Genomic DNA, 16,948 nt, shown 5'->3' on the forward strand with positions numbered 1-16,948 from the left:
GACATTGAACTGCCTGAGGATCCAGCTATAACTCTCTTGGGCATATACCCAAAAGATGCCCCAGCATATAAAAAAGACACGTGCTCCAGTATGTTTATAGCAGCCTTATTTATAATAGCCAGAAGCTGGAAAGAACCCAGATGCCCTTCAACAGAGGAATGGATACATAAAATGTGGTACATCTACACAATGGAATGTTACTCAGCTATCAAAAACAATGCCTTTATGAAATTCATAGGCAAATTGATGGAACTGGAAAATATCAACCTGAGTGATGTATCCCAATCCCAGAAAAACACATATGGTATGCACTCATTAATATGTTGCTATTAACCCAAATGCTTGAATTACCCTAAATGCCTAGAACACATGAAATTCAAGATGGATGATCAAAATGTAAATGCTTCACTCCTTCTTTAAAAGGGGAATAAGAATACCCTTGGCACGGAATAGAGAGGCTAAGATTAAAACAGAGACAGAAGGAACATCCATTCAGAGCCTACCCTACGTGTGTCCCATACATATACAGCCACCCAATTAGACAAGATGGATGAAGCAAAGAAGATCAGGCAGACAGGAGTCAGTTGTAGATATCTGCTGAGAGACACAGCCAGAATATGGCAAATACTGAGGCAAATGCCAGCAGCAAAGCACTGAACTGAGAACAGGAAACCCGTTGAAGGAATCAGAGAAATAACTGGAAGAACTTGCAGGGGCTCTAGACCCCATATGAACAACAATATCAAGCAACCAGAGCTTCCAGTGACTAACCCAGTACCTAAAGACTATGCATGGACTGACCCTGAACTCTGACCTCATAGTAGCATTGAACATGCTAGTAAGATCACTCATGTAAGGGGAAGTCTTTGGTCCTGCTAAGACTGAACCCCTAGTGAACATGTTTGTTGGGGGGAGGGCGGCAATGGGGGGAGGATGGGAAGGGGAATACCCATAAAGAAGGGGAGGTGGAGGGTTTGGGGAATGTTGGCCTGGAAACCGGGAAAGGGAATAATACTCAAAATGTAAATAAGAAATACTCAAGTTAATTAAAAAAAAGAAATGAAAGGATCCAGTGTTAGAAATATGCAAAAAAAATTAAGCGAAAGACTACAGAAATTTGGAAGGGAGATGAGATGCGGACAGGTCTAGGAGGAGCAGGAGGGATTGTGGGTGCACTTGATCAGAGCACATTGTATTACATGTACGGAATGTTCCACAAATGAAAAGCAAACCTTCCCATCCTTTTGCTAACCTTATGCTGTGTTACGATGCAAGGCTTTCAAGAAGAACACAGATCAGATATCAGCTCCTGCTTCTTCCTTTAGGGGTGCCCTTGTGGTGAATAAACTTTACAAGCAGAAAAAAAAGAAAAAGTAAAGAAGTTCTTTTCTTGTTGAGGAGAGTTTTCTCTGTCATGGGGTTTTTGTTATTTCAAATGAATTTTCAAATTGCTCTTTCTAACTCTATGAAGCAGTGAGTTGGAATTGTGATAGCGATTGCCTTGAATATGTTGATTGCTTTTGCCAAGTTTGCCATTTTTGCAATATTAACTCTACCAATCCATAAGCATGGAAAATCTTTCCATCTGAGATTTTCTTCATTTTTTTTTCTTCACAGAGTTGAAGTTCTTGTCATAAAGACCTTTTACTTGCTTGGTTAGAGTCACACTGAGGTATTTTTTATTATTTGTGACTAATGTGAAAATTGTCATATCCCTAATTTCTTCTCAACCTGTTTATCCTTGAAGTAGAGGAAGCGTAATGATTTGTTTGAGTTAATTTTATATCCAGCCATTTTACAGAAGTTGTTTATTGGCTGAAGGAGTTCTCTGGTTGAATTTTTGGGGTCACTAAAATATACTATCATATCATATACAAATCATGATATTTTGACTTCTTGAATTCCCTTTATCTCCTTTGGTTGTCTAATTTCTGTGAATAAGATTTCTAGTGCTATATTAAAGAAGTAAGTGGAGATTGGGCAACCTTTTCTATTCCCAGATATTTGTTGAATTGCTTCAAGGTTCTCTCCATTTATGTTGATGTTGGGTACTCTTTTTGTAATATTGTTTTTACTAAGTTTATGTATGGACCTTGAATTTATAATATGTACCAAATCTTTTAACATGAAGAGGTATTGATTGTTTTCATTTTTTGTCACCATCTAACAATGTGATAATTTGTTCCCCCACCCTGTGAGTTTGTTTAAATAATTGATTTTTCTATATGCTGACCTCACATTGAACCATCACCATTTTTTGAAAATTCTGTCTTTTTTCCATTAAATGGTTTTAGAACATTTGTCAAAGATAAAGTGACCGTAGGTGTTTGCATTTATTTCTGGATCTCCAGGCTTGGATATCTGGTAAATTTTTCACTTACCATGAATGCAGAAACCAAGATACTCCATGACAAAGCCAAATTTACAAAACATCTTTCAACAAATCTAGCCCTACATGGGATAGTAGATGGACACTTCCAACACAAGAAAGGAACTACACCCTAGGAAAAATTTGGGAATTAATCTTTCAACAAACCCAAAAGATGATAGCCACACAAAAGTAATTCCATTTCTAACAATAAAAATAGCAGGAAAGAACAATAAATTTTATTTAATATCTCTTATCATCAATGGACTTAATTCTCCAATAAGAATATATAAACTAAGGGATTGAATAAATAAAGTGGACCGAACATTTTGCTGCATACAGGAAATATACCTTAATTATATAGACAGTCACTATCTCAAGGTAAAAGGCTGGAGAGAAATTCCAAGCAAATGGTCCCAAGAAATAAAACGGAAATAGCCTTTCTTACATTGAATACAATTGACTTTCAACCAAAGATATCAAAAATGATAAGGAAGGACAAAATAATTGTAAAAGAAAAAATAATACTAAGATGAACTATCAATTATGAACAACTGTGTTTCAAATGCTAGGGCACCTAAATTCACCAAAAGAAAATCACTAAGCCTCAAAGAGTATATTGGCGCCAACACGATAATAGTAGGAGATTTCAATACCCAAGTTAATCAATTGACCGTTTGTGGCAACTGAAACTAAACTGACACATTAAAAATAACAGAAATAATCATCCAAATGGATTTAGCAGATATTTAAATAACATTTCATCCTAAAACTAGAGAATATACCTTTTTTCTTTGCACCTAAAAGTAACTTCTCCAAACTTACCATATACTGTGTCACTAAACAGGTCCATATAGATACCAGAATACTGAAATAATCCCATGCACCCTATCAGATTATCATGGACTAGTGCTGGTCTTCAATACTTTCTTATTTTTATATTTGTTTTTATTATCGATATTTGCTTAATGTGGTATTTTTGAAACACTAGCTTTCTTGATAGTTTGGCACTATGAAATCTAGGTTGGGTTTAGCCTAATAGTAATTCTTCCATTTTGCCTCTATAGTAGCAAGAATGAGAGCTCCATTCCATTCTTTGGTATATACTATATTTTGAGTGAACATTTTGGGCACACAGTGCATTTAATGGTTTTCATCTCTTCTTAAGTATATATTATTATTATCTCATCTTAAAAATTTGTAACTTGACAATGACATTTTTAATATCATGTTTCTGAATGGGTCTTTTGATCTCATTTTGTTTATATTTTATCTCCATTTTAAATGGATTTTCCTTTGTGAATATTTTCTGTCTTTAAGTATGTTTGTGCCTTTATGAGATTTTATTATTGTTTATCAATGAAAAAATGCATTTTATTTACACCAGCAGCCATACAGGAAGGGGAACACAAGAGTTAGTTAGCTATTTGTATAGTATTGGTTACTTATTAAAAAATAAAAATCTCTGAAACAAAGGACAGTGATTAATTTCACACTATCCTCCCCCAATGTTCCCAGCATACAGTAATTCCTAGTAATGGCCTGAGGTCATGTGGTGTTGGGAAATACTTTATGGAAGAATAAACCCACAAACCACAGAATATTTAAAGAAAATCTTTCTTCCATACACACAGATACATAATACGATTACAGGGAGGTCAATACAATTAATTAAAGAAGATGTAAAGAATATGTTGTTACAAGAAACTGAGGACAAGGAAAGAATTTCAAACCACTGTCAACTATACAATGGTGAACATTTGTTCCCAAAAAGTAGTTTGTGTGCCAGAACAATAACAGCTGTACTGGACCCACCTTTTATCTACACAAAGTGGGGAGCTATGGTCCTATTGGAAACAATGAAGACAGAAAACCAAAACAATAGCAAAAGGGGAATTAATATAAGCAATCTGGTAATGCAAACTACCAAAGACATCTTTATGTTCTAACCAGAAATCGCAGGAAAACTCATATCTGAGCGCCCTATCTAATGACAAGAGTGAGCAAGCCATGGCCTTTCTCCCTTTCATATTTTTAAGTACTTTACAGAAACAAGAATCTCAGATTGCTTTATCCATGATTTATGAAAGGGTTTTCTAGGCGTCATGTATTAAGAAATCATTTAAAAGTATTTTTAGCTCCTGACAAGTTTTTATTAAAGTCCTCAAACTTCTTGGACTTAGATCCCAAAGTGTAACTAGGCCAAACCTGAGCTGTAAAACTATGACAAGGCAACAATAACAGATATTTTCATGGCCCAAGCACTATAGCAATATACTATTGAGTACAGAGATCCAAATTTATTCAAACAGATCAAGAGAGAAGGGAGAAAAAAAGTTAGAAAAGTGATGAAGAATCAACACCTCCCTTGTGTATGCCAGCATTTATGGTTCTGCAGTAAGTCCTAAGAGGCAGTATCCAAGTACCAAGGGGAGGAAAGGACTAAGGACAAGACAGGGAGATAAACTAGCATGGCAGGTGTATGTAAGAGAAAAACTTAGACATGAAAATGTCCTGTAATTGAAAAAAAAGATTTTTTTCATTATTTTTTCATTCCAATCAAAAGAGACATCCATGAATGATTCTCCTCTAAGGCTTCCATAAAAGAGGTAAAACAAAAACGAATATAAACATTGAAAGTTTGAAAATAAAACAAAAGAAAAAGAACTTGTGTACGTTTCAGAGCAGGAGCACTGAAAAATGAACTAAATCTGGTCAAGATGAAACCTAGAGTGAGAAGTAGGAACTAGAATTAAGAGCTGCAAGAGATAGGGAGGTGAGCAGTGACAGGAACATGGCCAGGCCTGAGAGATAAGGCTGGTCCTTTACAAGGGAACAGAATGAGGTAAGAAAACATTTCAAATAAAGCAGCACCTTTCCTTTATGCTCACCTCAGTAATCCCATCCTCTAATAACCCCCATTTACATACTAAAATAGAAGAGTTGTGGTATGTATATCACTCACTTCCCATTTACTTTTAACCCTGCCTCCAAAGTCAGGAAGTCCAAACTTTCTAACTTCCAAGAACAAAAATACAGCCCCAGGTATAAGGGGGTCCTGAGGGCCAAGTGACAAACTGCAATATGTGAGAGTAGAGAATATGGAAATTTCTCATTCAACATAGCAGAAGTTTGATGGCCCAAGCTAAGAAAGGAAAAGGCAACCATATCAGGTAAACAAGGTCTGCTTCTCATAACATTAAACTCATTTATATTATTCTTTCCTTTAAAAAAGAAATACTTTATTTGGGCTTATAATCCAGAATATCAGAGTCAGTGATGGATGATATCAGAGTAAAGATAAACAGGCAGAGGTTGCTGAAAGATTACATCTCAGACCATAAGCAGAAGGTGGAGAAAACTAGATTGAAATAGCTTCAGTCTTTTGAAACCTCAAAGCCTACCCCTAACAACATACCTCCTGAAACGAGGAAATACCACTTAGTGAGATTGCAATTTTTGGGCATTTACATTATTCTTAACTACACTTAGTCAAATCACTTCCCAGCTCAATCTTCATTTTGAATGAAGCTGATTTTCCTGCAAAGTGGCTGTACCATCTTCTCTTCCTAATATTGGCTTTCATCATGGTGATAATAGATGATTCTGGATACATAGGGGATGTTTTTATTCCTATGTATCATTCCATTTATGTACTACATGTGTACTGACATTTCAATGAGTTTCATTTGGAAAAGGTATAAATGGTTGATCTTATATATACGGTTTCAACCTCTATTAACATCTTTTAGAAAATATCAAATATCCATTCTTGATTAATAATTTCTTCTCTCATAAGATAAAAAAATAAAATTTTACTCTAATCAAAATAATTATCTATATTTTCATACTGAAAAATACAGAAGAATATTAAGATAATGTGGAATATTAAATCAGCTGAAATGCATGTTCATTAATTAAGAATAACCAGAATCATTGATATGTTTTTGGAACATAATATACGAAAAAATACCAAAGCATTGAATAAATAGTGTCAGAAGACGAGGGTCATTATATAAAATGTACCTTACCTTCAGATCCAGTGTTTTTGTTCATGTAGCAAGAATTCAATTTACCTACTCTTCCTCAGTATTTTTCATCCTCTCATTGACTCGAATTTCAAAGCTGTATCCTATAACTAGCATGATTGTTAAATTTCAAACCAAGAACAGTGCATGTGTCAATCATTTTCCGCCTTTCCTTATTTGTGTTTTATTCTGTTCCCAAAGGCCATGTTGTGTTGAAGTTATGAAGAATTTCTTGCTCCTTTGATGAAAATTTTCTGAAAGCATAGATTATTCATATTTGTAAAATACTATTGATATGTTTAATAGTACTGGATATTATAGTTAAAATCATCTGGGTTAGGAATTTTTGCATGTATATCATAACACACTAAAATACTAAAGATTAAAAGTAGAAGAGATAGAATTTATTACGTTTTTACTCTTCTAGGGTTTGTAAGTTTACAAAATCTGAGCAAATGATTTCTTTCTGTGAAATTCACATTCATGAGCTATTATATTCTAATCAAACAGTGTGTCAGCACCAATAAACTTGGATTAAATTCTAATTGCAATACAAAATGTTTGTAGTAAGTAAATGGGCAAATAATTTGTCTGAATATACTAAATAAGCATGTAGTATAATCATAGGTTTGCTCTTAATTAAATAAGTACTCCCAGATACACCTTGAAAAAATACAGATAGTAATGTAAGTTTTTTTTTTATATAACAGCTAATAATGGTCTGAGTAATGGTTTAAATCAACAAACCATGAACAGTAAGTAGGAATGTCTAGTGAGTTAGAGGTTCTTTCAAGCATCTTCAAGGGTCTAAAATAAATTCCTTTATAATTCTCCTAAATCCACTTATCATGAAACATTCCACATCAGAGTAAATAACACCAACATCTTTTCATTTTCTCAAAAAAAGTCATTGGGTTTCTTTTCTTCCTACTCAACCCACCCTCATTCTACTACCAAACACAACAATTTCCATCATAGCTCTCTGATATGACTCTTTTTCATTATCATTGACACTACTTCCAGATAGACTTCAAAAACATCCTTAAAATCATTCTCTGTATCATATCATAATTCATAAGTAACCACAGTCCCTTACTATATACATTGTGAGTTAAACAAACTTATTTAAAACTATTCAATGATTTCTAAGACATTTTCAGTAAATAAAAATTATATGTCTAACATTGTTTCTATATTCCCATATGAGACATTGCCTGAGATTCAGCTTTATTTGGACCGTACTTCTATCTCTTAATCAATGCAAACTACTCTCATATTTACTTTTTTGGATATGTCAAGGTCTTTGTCCTCTTATCATCCTTATATTTACTGTAATTTTGCCCAAAATATAGATCAATTATTTTTCATCTAATTTAACTTAAATGTCACTTCCTAATGACAATCTCCATGACCTTATTTCTAAAATAGATTCTTCAACTACTTGCATACTATCAACTCCAACACACTGATTTGTGCATTCATTTTTTTCTTTTTTCTTGTACTATAATGCAATCTTTATAGAAGAAAGTTCATAATACTTTCTATTCATTCCTAATCTATACACTATTATGGACATGGTACATTAGTGGAGACTTATTATTTATTACATGATTCAGTAAGTTGCATAAATAAACTTTATACTATTCTTCATTTTAATGAATATGCATCCCGTGCATTGGTTAGACCATCATGTAGTAATTATGTGAGTTCTTCAATTCAATGACCTAGTTGACATTGCCTAAACATTTTAATTTGTCACAGATAGTCTCTGTCATATTCAAAACAATACTTTGTTCACTGAACAATTATCTCAGCTGGGAATATATTTGACATGAAAGAATGAGATTCCTAAGTTTAATTCACAGCATCCATGTGAAAATGCCAGCTGCCATATGTTTGTGGTCCCATCTCTGAAGAGACAGAGAGATGATGATTCCTAGGCACTTACTTATCAGGGAGTCAAATTTCTTTTGTGAGCTGTTCCAGTGAAAGTTTAAAAACCAAGAGGACCCAGAGCTGTGTTCCCAGAGCTGAACCTGTACCTCAGCTCTCTGTCCCCAGATCCAATGAGGAAATAGATGGACTTCCAGGAGTGCTGACACACTCAAGAGCACAGGAAAGACTTTTTCTTCTCAGAGGTAACTTCCTGGAGTGCTCAGAACCCACGAAAAGAGGTGCAGTCTGTTACAGCATACTTTTGTTTCTATCTATTCCATATAGCTGAAATTTATCCACAGTTCTTGGCACACAAGATAATTCAAGAGAGAACAACGGTCCCATTACTGTTGACACACAGGCTAAGAGAGAATTCAAGCCACTTTCAGAGACAGCAAAACCAGCTAACTCCAGATGGTGAGGGGCAAGTATAATTCCCTAAGGAACATAAACTGATGTTACTAGACATCATCAGAAACCAGTTCTCCCACCAAAGCTAGCCCAGTATACCCCTGACACACCAGAAAAGAGATAGAAAAGTTTGTAGTTCAAATCACTGAACATGATGAGGTTAAAGGATTTTAAGAAGGACATAAATAACTCCATCAAAGAAATACAAGACAACAGATGTAAAGAGATAGAAGACCTCATAGAGGAAACCCAAAAATCCCTTAACGAATTACATTACAACATAACAAGCTGCTGGAGGAATTGAAAAATCCATCAGGAAGTAAAAATGGAAACAGAAAACAACAACAACAACAACAACAAAAACAACAACAACAACAGCAAACCACACAAAGATGAACACTCTGAATATAGAAAACCTGGGAAAGATATTAGGAGTCATAAACGCAAGCATCAACCAACAGAATATAAAATATAGAAAAGAATCTCAGGGGCAGAAGATACCATAGAAAACAGTTACACAATTGTCCAAAAATACAAAACAAAAAACTCCTAACCCAAAACATCCAGGAAATCATAGACAAAATGAGAAGATAAAACCTAAGGATAATAGGTATAGAAGAGAATGAAACTCCCACTTTGAAGGGTCAGTAAATATCTTCTACAAAATTATACTAGAAATCTTCCCTATCCTAAAGAAAGAGACAACCTTGCACGTACAAAAAGCAAAAAGAATTCCAAAAAAATTGGAGCAGAAAAGAAATTTCTTCCATCACATAATAGTTAAAATATAAAGTGCACAAAACAAAGAAAAAAATGTTAAACGCAGTAAGGGAAAAAGGTCGAGTAACATAAAAAGGGAGACCAATCAGTATTCCACACTTCTTAAAATAGACTGTGAAAGCTAGCAATCCTGGGCATATATCACACAGATCCTAAATGAAAAAAAATGTCAGCCCAGGCTACTGTAAAACCTCTCAACTACCATAGATGGAGATTCCAAGATATGCCATGTCATGAGCAAATTTACACAATATCTTTCCACAAATCCAGTCCTACAAAAGATGATAGATGGAAAATTCCAGTACAAGGCAGGAAACTACACCCAGAAAAAGAAAGAACACAATCTACTTTTAAAAAACACAAAAAAGAGATAAAGTAGGTAGCCACAGAAACATAATTCGACATTTAACAAGAAAAATAATAGACAAAACCAATCATTTTCCGATATCATTAAACATCAAAGGACTCAAATACCTATAAAACGACAAACACTAGAAGTCAACTGCCCTGGAATAAAAACACTTTATTCTTCCTCTGTCTGCAATGGAGGGGTCAGAGACTTGGCCATCTGATGGACCAAAATCTAGAATTGACCTTGTGACTGAGGAGTGTCTCAAACATTCAGCCTCTGCTGTAGTGTACCTGAAACTGAATCCTTGTGAACAAGAATCCATAGAAGATCCTCACTTTGTTTGTGGCTGACCAGAACTTGTTCCTCAAACCTTATTGCATAGCCAATACAACTCTGACCACCAAAAAATCTTCAAGAACAATGGATTGAGGTCCCTTGGCCAATGAATAAAAATTCCAGCCTGGATCCAAGGCCACTTATCTAAGATTCTCACCAGAAAGGCCAATATCCCTCACACCCATACCTGTGCGGCTTATAGTAAGTTTAAATAGGGTTTAGATCCAGTGACTTTGACACAAGATTTCAGAATAAATCTCAGATTGCTGTCAAGTCTGTAGTGGAGGCCTTGGAGATAAGAATTTTCTTGAGTTCTCTGAAAATATGGAGCCCTGGAGTGCTGGGACCATAGTCTTCTATAGAAGGTAATCAGGAATAGTCCCTTACTTTCAAACTGGTTTAAGAACTTTCTCCTTTCAAAAACATTGGTATTTTTTTCTGCTCAGGATGATTAGGCCTTAGAGTTACTCATTTGACCAAATGGTCTCTCAGAACCATCCCTTTTGCTTGGGGCCCATGGAATATTTTACCTCAGACCATGGAGCATTGATCCCTCTGTTGAAGGTTCACTGAAATCCAAAAGGAGGGAGCAAATCCTGGAATCTCATGCTACTTCCTTGTGTAAGGTCACATGATATGTTGTGAAGTCATCAGTCTGGTGCTCATTTCTTTTTGGTTGAATATAGTTTTTAGGAGGCAATCAGGCTTAGGACACCCCCAACTTTTCTTGAATCATGGAATCTATATTCAGTCTCTTGCAGATTCAGCTAAAGATGTGTATATGCTAGACTGTGAAGTACCATTAGAAGATGAAGCAATGTAGGACCTCTTGAGCTATTGTAAGCAATTTAATTTTTTCTCAAATACTAGGGGAATTTGAATACTCAAAACAATTTCCTGTCACAGGGACATCAGCAACTCTTCTTTACTTGGGGGTACTCATCTATTCTTTCTTTGATTAAGGAGGTGTCATATGTTATCCCTGAAAGAAAGGTTACTTCATATCATTCTAGTTTGTCCAAAGGAAGTTTAGATATTAATTTAGGGTGAGGAAACCCACACTATTTCTTGATATTATGGACTGTGCCACAGATATGTTTCCTAATTTTTCCCTGGTTTCTCTGTCAGTTCAAGGTAGACTGGAGGTTCACTTGGGATGCAATGAAGAGCCCCTGACAAGCATATTCTTCAAAGTAAGATGAATATATTCCCCTTTCTTTGAATAAGAAAATCTAGACATACCCTTAAAGTTGAACGTGGCTTAATACAAATTCTTCTGATAAAGAACATACAGAGAAGCAAATGAAATGAATTATCATACAGATGTTTATTTTTTCTTAAGGAAACTTTAAATTAATATCCCCTGACAATGGTTTCTTCCGAGAATCCACCTCTATCCAGAGAATCTCAGTTCTATTCTTCTAAGAGGTCTTAATGTTTCCTTCTGACCTGGGTGGCCAGGCATACATAAATGTTTGAAGGAATGGCAGACCACATGGACATGATGTCCTCAGACATGTCAGTGCAAATCTGAGCCCTAACCTACGTTCTGCCTTTAAGGTTTGTAACATAAAATGGAGCAGTTTCATCTTTATTGTCCATGATTATCCTGCTGCTTAACAGCTTGAGGAAAAGATAAATCCAGAGATTACCACCCAATATGTAAGAGCAAATTCCCTAATTTCTGGCAAGTACGCCTCATAGTCCCCAGACACATGGTTATTCTGGACTGTGAAAACAGTTGCACTTGACTCTCTTCTTCCAGTACCCAAGGAAAAACTTTGCCTGAAGGATTCTGTGACCTTTTCGCTCTTTCCAGTCCTCCTAAATGTTCTCTCTGAATATTGGGCCCTTGAATTTCCAACAAAGTAGTTGTATACCTAACTGATCAGACATATTTTCAAAAGTGACTCCTTCTATAATCCAGGGACTCGACTCTACTCCGTTTTGAAGTCCCAGAGTCGAAGTTTGGAATCAGAGTATATAACCCTTGCAAACTGCAATCAGGCAAATCAATAGAAATGTAATAATTTCAACATTTCTGCTTAGATCTTAACAGCTGAACGAACCAGAAGGATTAACCTAGCCAGAAACAATTATCCAAAGCCTTTGGCAGAAGAAATATGTTCCTGTCTTTTCTCTTGCATTAACAGAAATTATGAATATATAAAACTCTGAATGAGAATTTGAAACTTATGATTACTGCTGGAAACTTTATCCTGGTATAAGGTACCAGGGACCTTTTCTGTTGACAGAAGTGTGTATGGCACCTATATACACTATGCCTGAAGAAATTTCTCTTCATTTTCAATAGTGCTTTAGAGTTTTCCTCTCTTACATGGGGTTCACTTTACCCAGTGTTAACTTACTCCTTCTTCTTATATTGTAGAGCATGTCAGTACTCGCCAAAGTACAGCATTGCCCTAGATCCTTTAGGTAAAGAGGCTTAAAACCTGCTTGAAGACTTACATGGCCCTTTTATATTCCTATTCCCATCAAGTGGTGTTGTCTTTTCTCCTTAAAGAGCTGCCAGACCAAGGGAGTGTTATACCACGCATCCTACATGAATGATCATCTAACATTCCCTGTCTTTCCAGTAGGATTGTGGGTCAATTTTCTACTTCAATCCACCCAGTAGATTTTAGACCCTCAGCTTCTGCAAATGGGGGCTTGGGAAATCAAATTCTATTGAAAGGGCTCTAAAAATTATTCCCAGTGCACATCAATTGTCTCAGACCTCCTCCCTGTGTACTATGGGAATTTTGGAGTACCTGTGGAACTAAAGAATCACTAGAGCTGCCCTTCGTCCTATGCCACAGAACACAGCTATTAAGAAAGTTTGCTTAAAACTAACCTCTTTATTCAAGGTATTCATACAACACATATGCAAACAATGGTATCTTATATTTCTCTGCTTCTAAATCCTAGTTCAGAAGACACAAAGCTAAATTGACTCTTATACTATGTGCCTTAAAGTAGGTCATCAAAATATACACCATTCCTATATTTTATTCACATATGTGTGTAGCTGAACACATCCATGAAGAAACATCACCGCTTCCTGAACCACTTATACTGTTGTTGTGACCATTGCCTGGACTAAAAGATATATAGGGTATACATATAGAGAACATACTTAGAAGTTACTGAGATAGAGGCAGAACATTTCTCCAAGACCCAGTGTAGCCGATAACCTTCCCCTGCTGACCATGGGTGAAGTGGATACTTCTTTTCTTCAAAATATGACTAGGGACCTCCACATTCTGAACCAATACATTCAGGACTTCACTTTTGCTAAAGATCTTCTCAGAACTTCCCATTCTGTGAATCTCTTCTCAGAACTCTACTGTTCTGATATACGTCCTAGACTCATTCCTCTTTGATGAGGCCATGAGAACCACCCTGAATGATGATGTGACTCCTTCCCCATCAGTGTGGCCTTGGATCTTTCTCACCTCTTGATGGAGTACACTTCCTTTGACCAAAGGAAATTCACACATTCCTTTATTCACAAGGTGACATGAGACATGCTTTTCCAAAAAATAGTATGCCATAACTTGTATTCTAAAGCAGTCCCTCACGAATTTGAATTACCTCACATGGATATACTCTAAATAATAGAAATTCAAGGCTTTTACCTTTTACCATGGTGGGTAGAGAAATATGTTCTTCCACTCGGGTTTGAGGTCCCAGTTCCTATATATAGAATCATTGATAGATGGAATCAATCCAATCACTAGAAATCAAGAGCACCCTTTGTTGCTGCCAATATATGGACATATTAAGACAAACTGAATGAGCAAAAGATCCAGAGACAGTCATGCAGGCTGTTTAAAAAAGGCCTGGGATGTTACCTGCACTTCCCCATATTAAATACAAGATGTAAAATTCCTACCAACTAAAGAAGTATAGAAATTGAACGGCATTGTTGGGGAAAATCCTTTACCAAATCAGGTAATAATGACATTCATGTTTCACAGGATGTTTCATATTACCAACTCCAACTCCAAGGGTTTTCTAACACATACCTTTGCACAATCAGATCTCAAAGTTTTCTCTTTCTTAAAGGCGTCAAGATCTTCCTTTTTCCATCAATTACCTAAGTCATTGAACAGAATGTCAGACCTCCCTCCTACAACTGAGCCTACTCTACACATTCCCTGGTTGCCTTATGTCCTCTCAAGTACTCATATAAAGGAAAGACCCCCAAACTTTGATTATTTGAAAGTGGGCTCAATTCACTTCACTTCTGACTAAAGAGGCCCCATGGTCTCATGGCATACCTCTGTAGAAGCCAGAATCAGATTCAATAACATGCAGTTCAATGTAGTACAAAATGGGATCTTCATCCACAAAAACTATAGACATCCAGTTCCTGGCCAAGGGAGTATTGGTATGGATTGATGCTCACAGAGAAATCTCAGGTTTGGCTCCTATGGGCAAGTCTCATTGATTCCATCTATATTTGTGAGGAGTTTCAGTTGTAGCCTCTAGCTCTGGATGCCCCAAGAGCATCACTTAATTACAAGGACATCTTATACCTGATTTAACTTCATTTTTCTTAATTGCCAAACTTGACCAAGATTGCCAGGCAATCATAATTCCAATTTCCCAGTCGGACATCATATGATTCTTGGTGTAGATCAGAGGGCAGAGTACAGATAGCTAAAATTAAAATATATGCAACCTTACTACAGAAGGTTCTCAGAAATGCAATTTTTCCATCTCTCATTTATGGATGTTAACACATGTACACTTATAAATATATACATCATATATACATATATACATCACATATATGTATATATGTATATATACATTATATATATATACATCATAGGTATACATATATACATCACATATACATACATATATGATATATATATACATGTATACATCTTATATATACATATACATATACATATGCATATACGTACACGTACAGATACACATACACACACACACATGTGTGTGTGTGTGTGTGTATGTGTGTGTGTGTGTGTGTGTGTGTGTGTGTGTGTGTGTATCAATGGAGCATCACAGTTCAGACAATCACCCTGATAGAAGAGCATGCTGACTAATGGAAGCTGGAAAGAATAATTGGAAGAATTATGCAATACCATATGTTTTCCCACCACCAAAGGTGAGCTAGAATTTTTCATTCTTCACAGTTAGGTGACTGGATCTTGGTAATTGGTTAAAAATGGCCAGGCACTTTCTTGTTTAGCAAAACAGTTCAGTATGACCCCATAAGTTGCAGTTATGAACACAGGTTACTCAAACTGCACCTATTTCCAAGCCATCTCAACACCATCCACTTTAGATGAAGGGAAATCAGCACTTCACTTTGATTGGTAGCCTTCAGGTTTTTATTCTTTGACAAATAATACCTTACACCATCCCCTTCTGTCCAAGATCAGTTATAAGAATGACTATAGTTTACTATTGAGATCTCAGAATTTTTTTTTTTTTTTGCCCAAGAGGACCAAGATTAAAGAGTCCTTAGAGCATACTCAACCTTCTAATACGGATGTTTAGATCAAATGTAACCCTCTAATAGGGAGTTTTAGATCATGTCCATCTAATTATGGCCACTAAGAAAATACAGATGTGACCAAAGGCACTTCACTTAATTATGATCTATGTTAGTAAATCGTGAAACTTTCATTATTTGTCCTATATACCATCCTTCATGCTTATAACCGTCGTCGATGATTAGCTTCAAGAGGATTTAGAGACTGAAAATCATGACTGCTGAATAATACTAATGCTTGGATCCCTGACAGGCCTCCCATGGTGTAACTGAAGATACGATATGTGAAGTAGCCCTAGCTTGCCTGCTCAAGGTAGGCTTGAACACTCCATTATCCTTAAATAGTTTTGTCACTTTAAGCAGATTCTACGTTTCTTTAATATTCTACTCTTAAACGTCATTACTTTAGATCATCGATTTATGTCCAGTATATATCAAATGTACATTCTGTATATAAGAGTGTCCGATATCTGTCTTATAAGACTTACAATTCCTGAAGTCATCTCTGGCACCCAGGTCTCAAACTCCACTTCCACTCAAAAAGGTCCTCAGCAGCTAACCTATTTGACAAAGAATGATTCTGAACCATGCTACTTTTGATGAAAGATGTCACAAAATTAACACTTAACTGTGTCTCACATTCAAAACTTCCTCTAGGAGGGACATCAGAATGATACCTTTTGCTCCAGTTGTTCTCAAATTCACATCTTCTGTCCATGGGGTCTGTAATGTCACCGTTTCATAGAAGAACTTCAGTGTCTCTCCTTTCCCTATGGGAGCATCAACACTCCACATCTACTCACAAGTATTTCACCTTTTTTCTCTGTATAGTGGACAAGAGCACTTTCACCAAAGGCCCACATTGGCCTGAAATATCTTCTTTTGCCCAAGGCGTACTCATGCCTGCACTCTCTTGTGGCCATCATTAGCACTTCTTCTCTTGATTTTGTGAGCCTGCTATATCCCAACTGTTTAGGATTACATACAAACTTATTTCTGCTACATGTATTCTGAGACATTCCTCCATGGAAGGAAGGGGTGTTGATCTTTTCTTGTCTGACAAAAGTCTTCAAAGCCCAAAGACAACTGCTGGAATGAAATGCAACCTATAGGACTGATGGAAGAATTGCTACCTGGACTTTCAAATGCCATGAAAATATATGGACATTCTAAATACTAATAAAGAATAGGAAGCTAATCAAGCA

The 16,948-nt window shown here is 36.0% G+C and overlaps 2 long non-coding RNA genes across 8 annotated transcripts in view; one reads left to right on the plus strand and one right to left on the minus strand.

Annotated features, from left to right (window-relative positions):
• Positions 1 to 16,948, plus strand: part of LOC134484381 (uncharacterized) — a 46,950-nt gene that overhangs the window by 10,060 nt on the left and 19,942 nt on the right. For 5 of the 7 annotated variants that reach the window (XR_010061804.1, XR_010061807.1, XR_010061803.1 and 2 more), the window contains exons 2-3: positions 11,339 to 11,403; positions 15,997 to 16,056. This is a non-coding gene — a long non-coding RNA (uncharacterized LOC134484381). Of the gene's footprint in view, positions 1 to 1,091; positions 1,673 to 10,961; positions 11,050 to 11,338; positions 11,404 to 15,996; positions 16,057 to 16,948 lie in introns of those variants that run through there. The other 2 variants (XR_010061806.1, XR_010061802.1) reach the window with 2 other exon arrangements.
• On the minus strand, positions 6,352 to 16,904 carry LOC134484382 (uncharacterized). Its single transcript, XR_010061808.1, has 3 exons — positions 16,232 to 16,904; positions 14,239 to 14,309; positions 6,352 to 6,650 (listed from the first exon to the last, which is right to left on the minus strand). It is a non-coding gene; the product is annotated as an uncharacterized LOC134484382 (long non-coding RNA).

This window comes from Rattus norvegicus, chromosome Y (assembly GCF_036323735.1).
Source record: "Rattus norvegicus strain BN/NHsdMcwi chromosome Y, GRCr8, whole genome shotgun sequence".
Classification (NCBI taxonomy): Eukaryota; Metazoa; Chordata; class Mammalia; order Rodentia; family Muridae; genus Rattus; species Rattus norvegicus.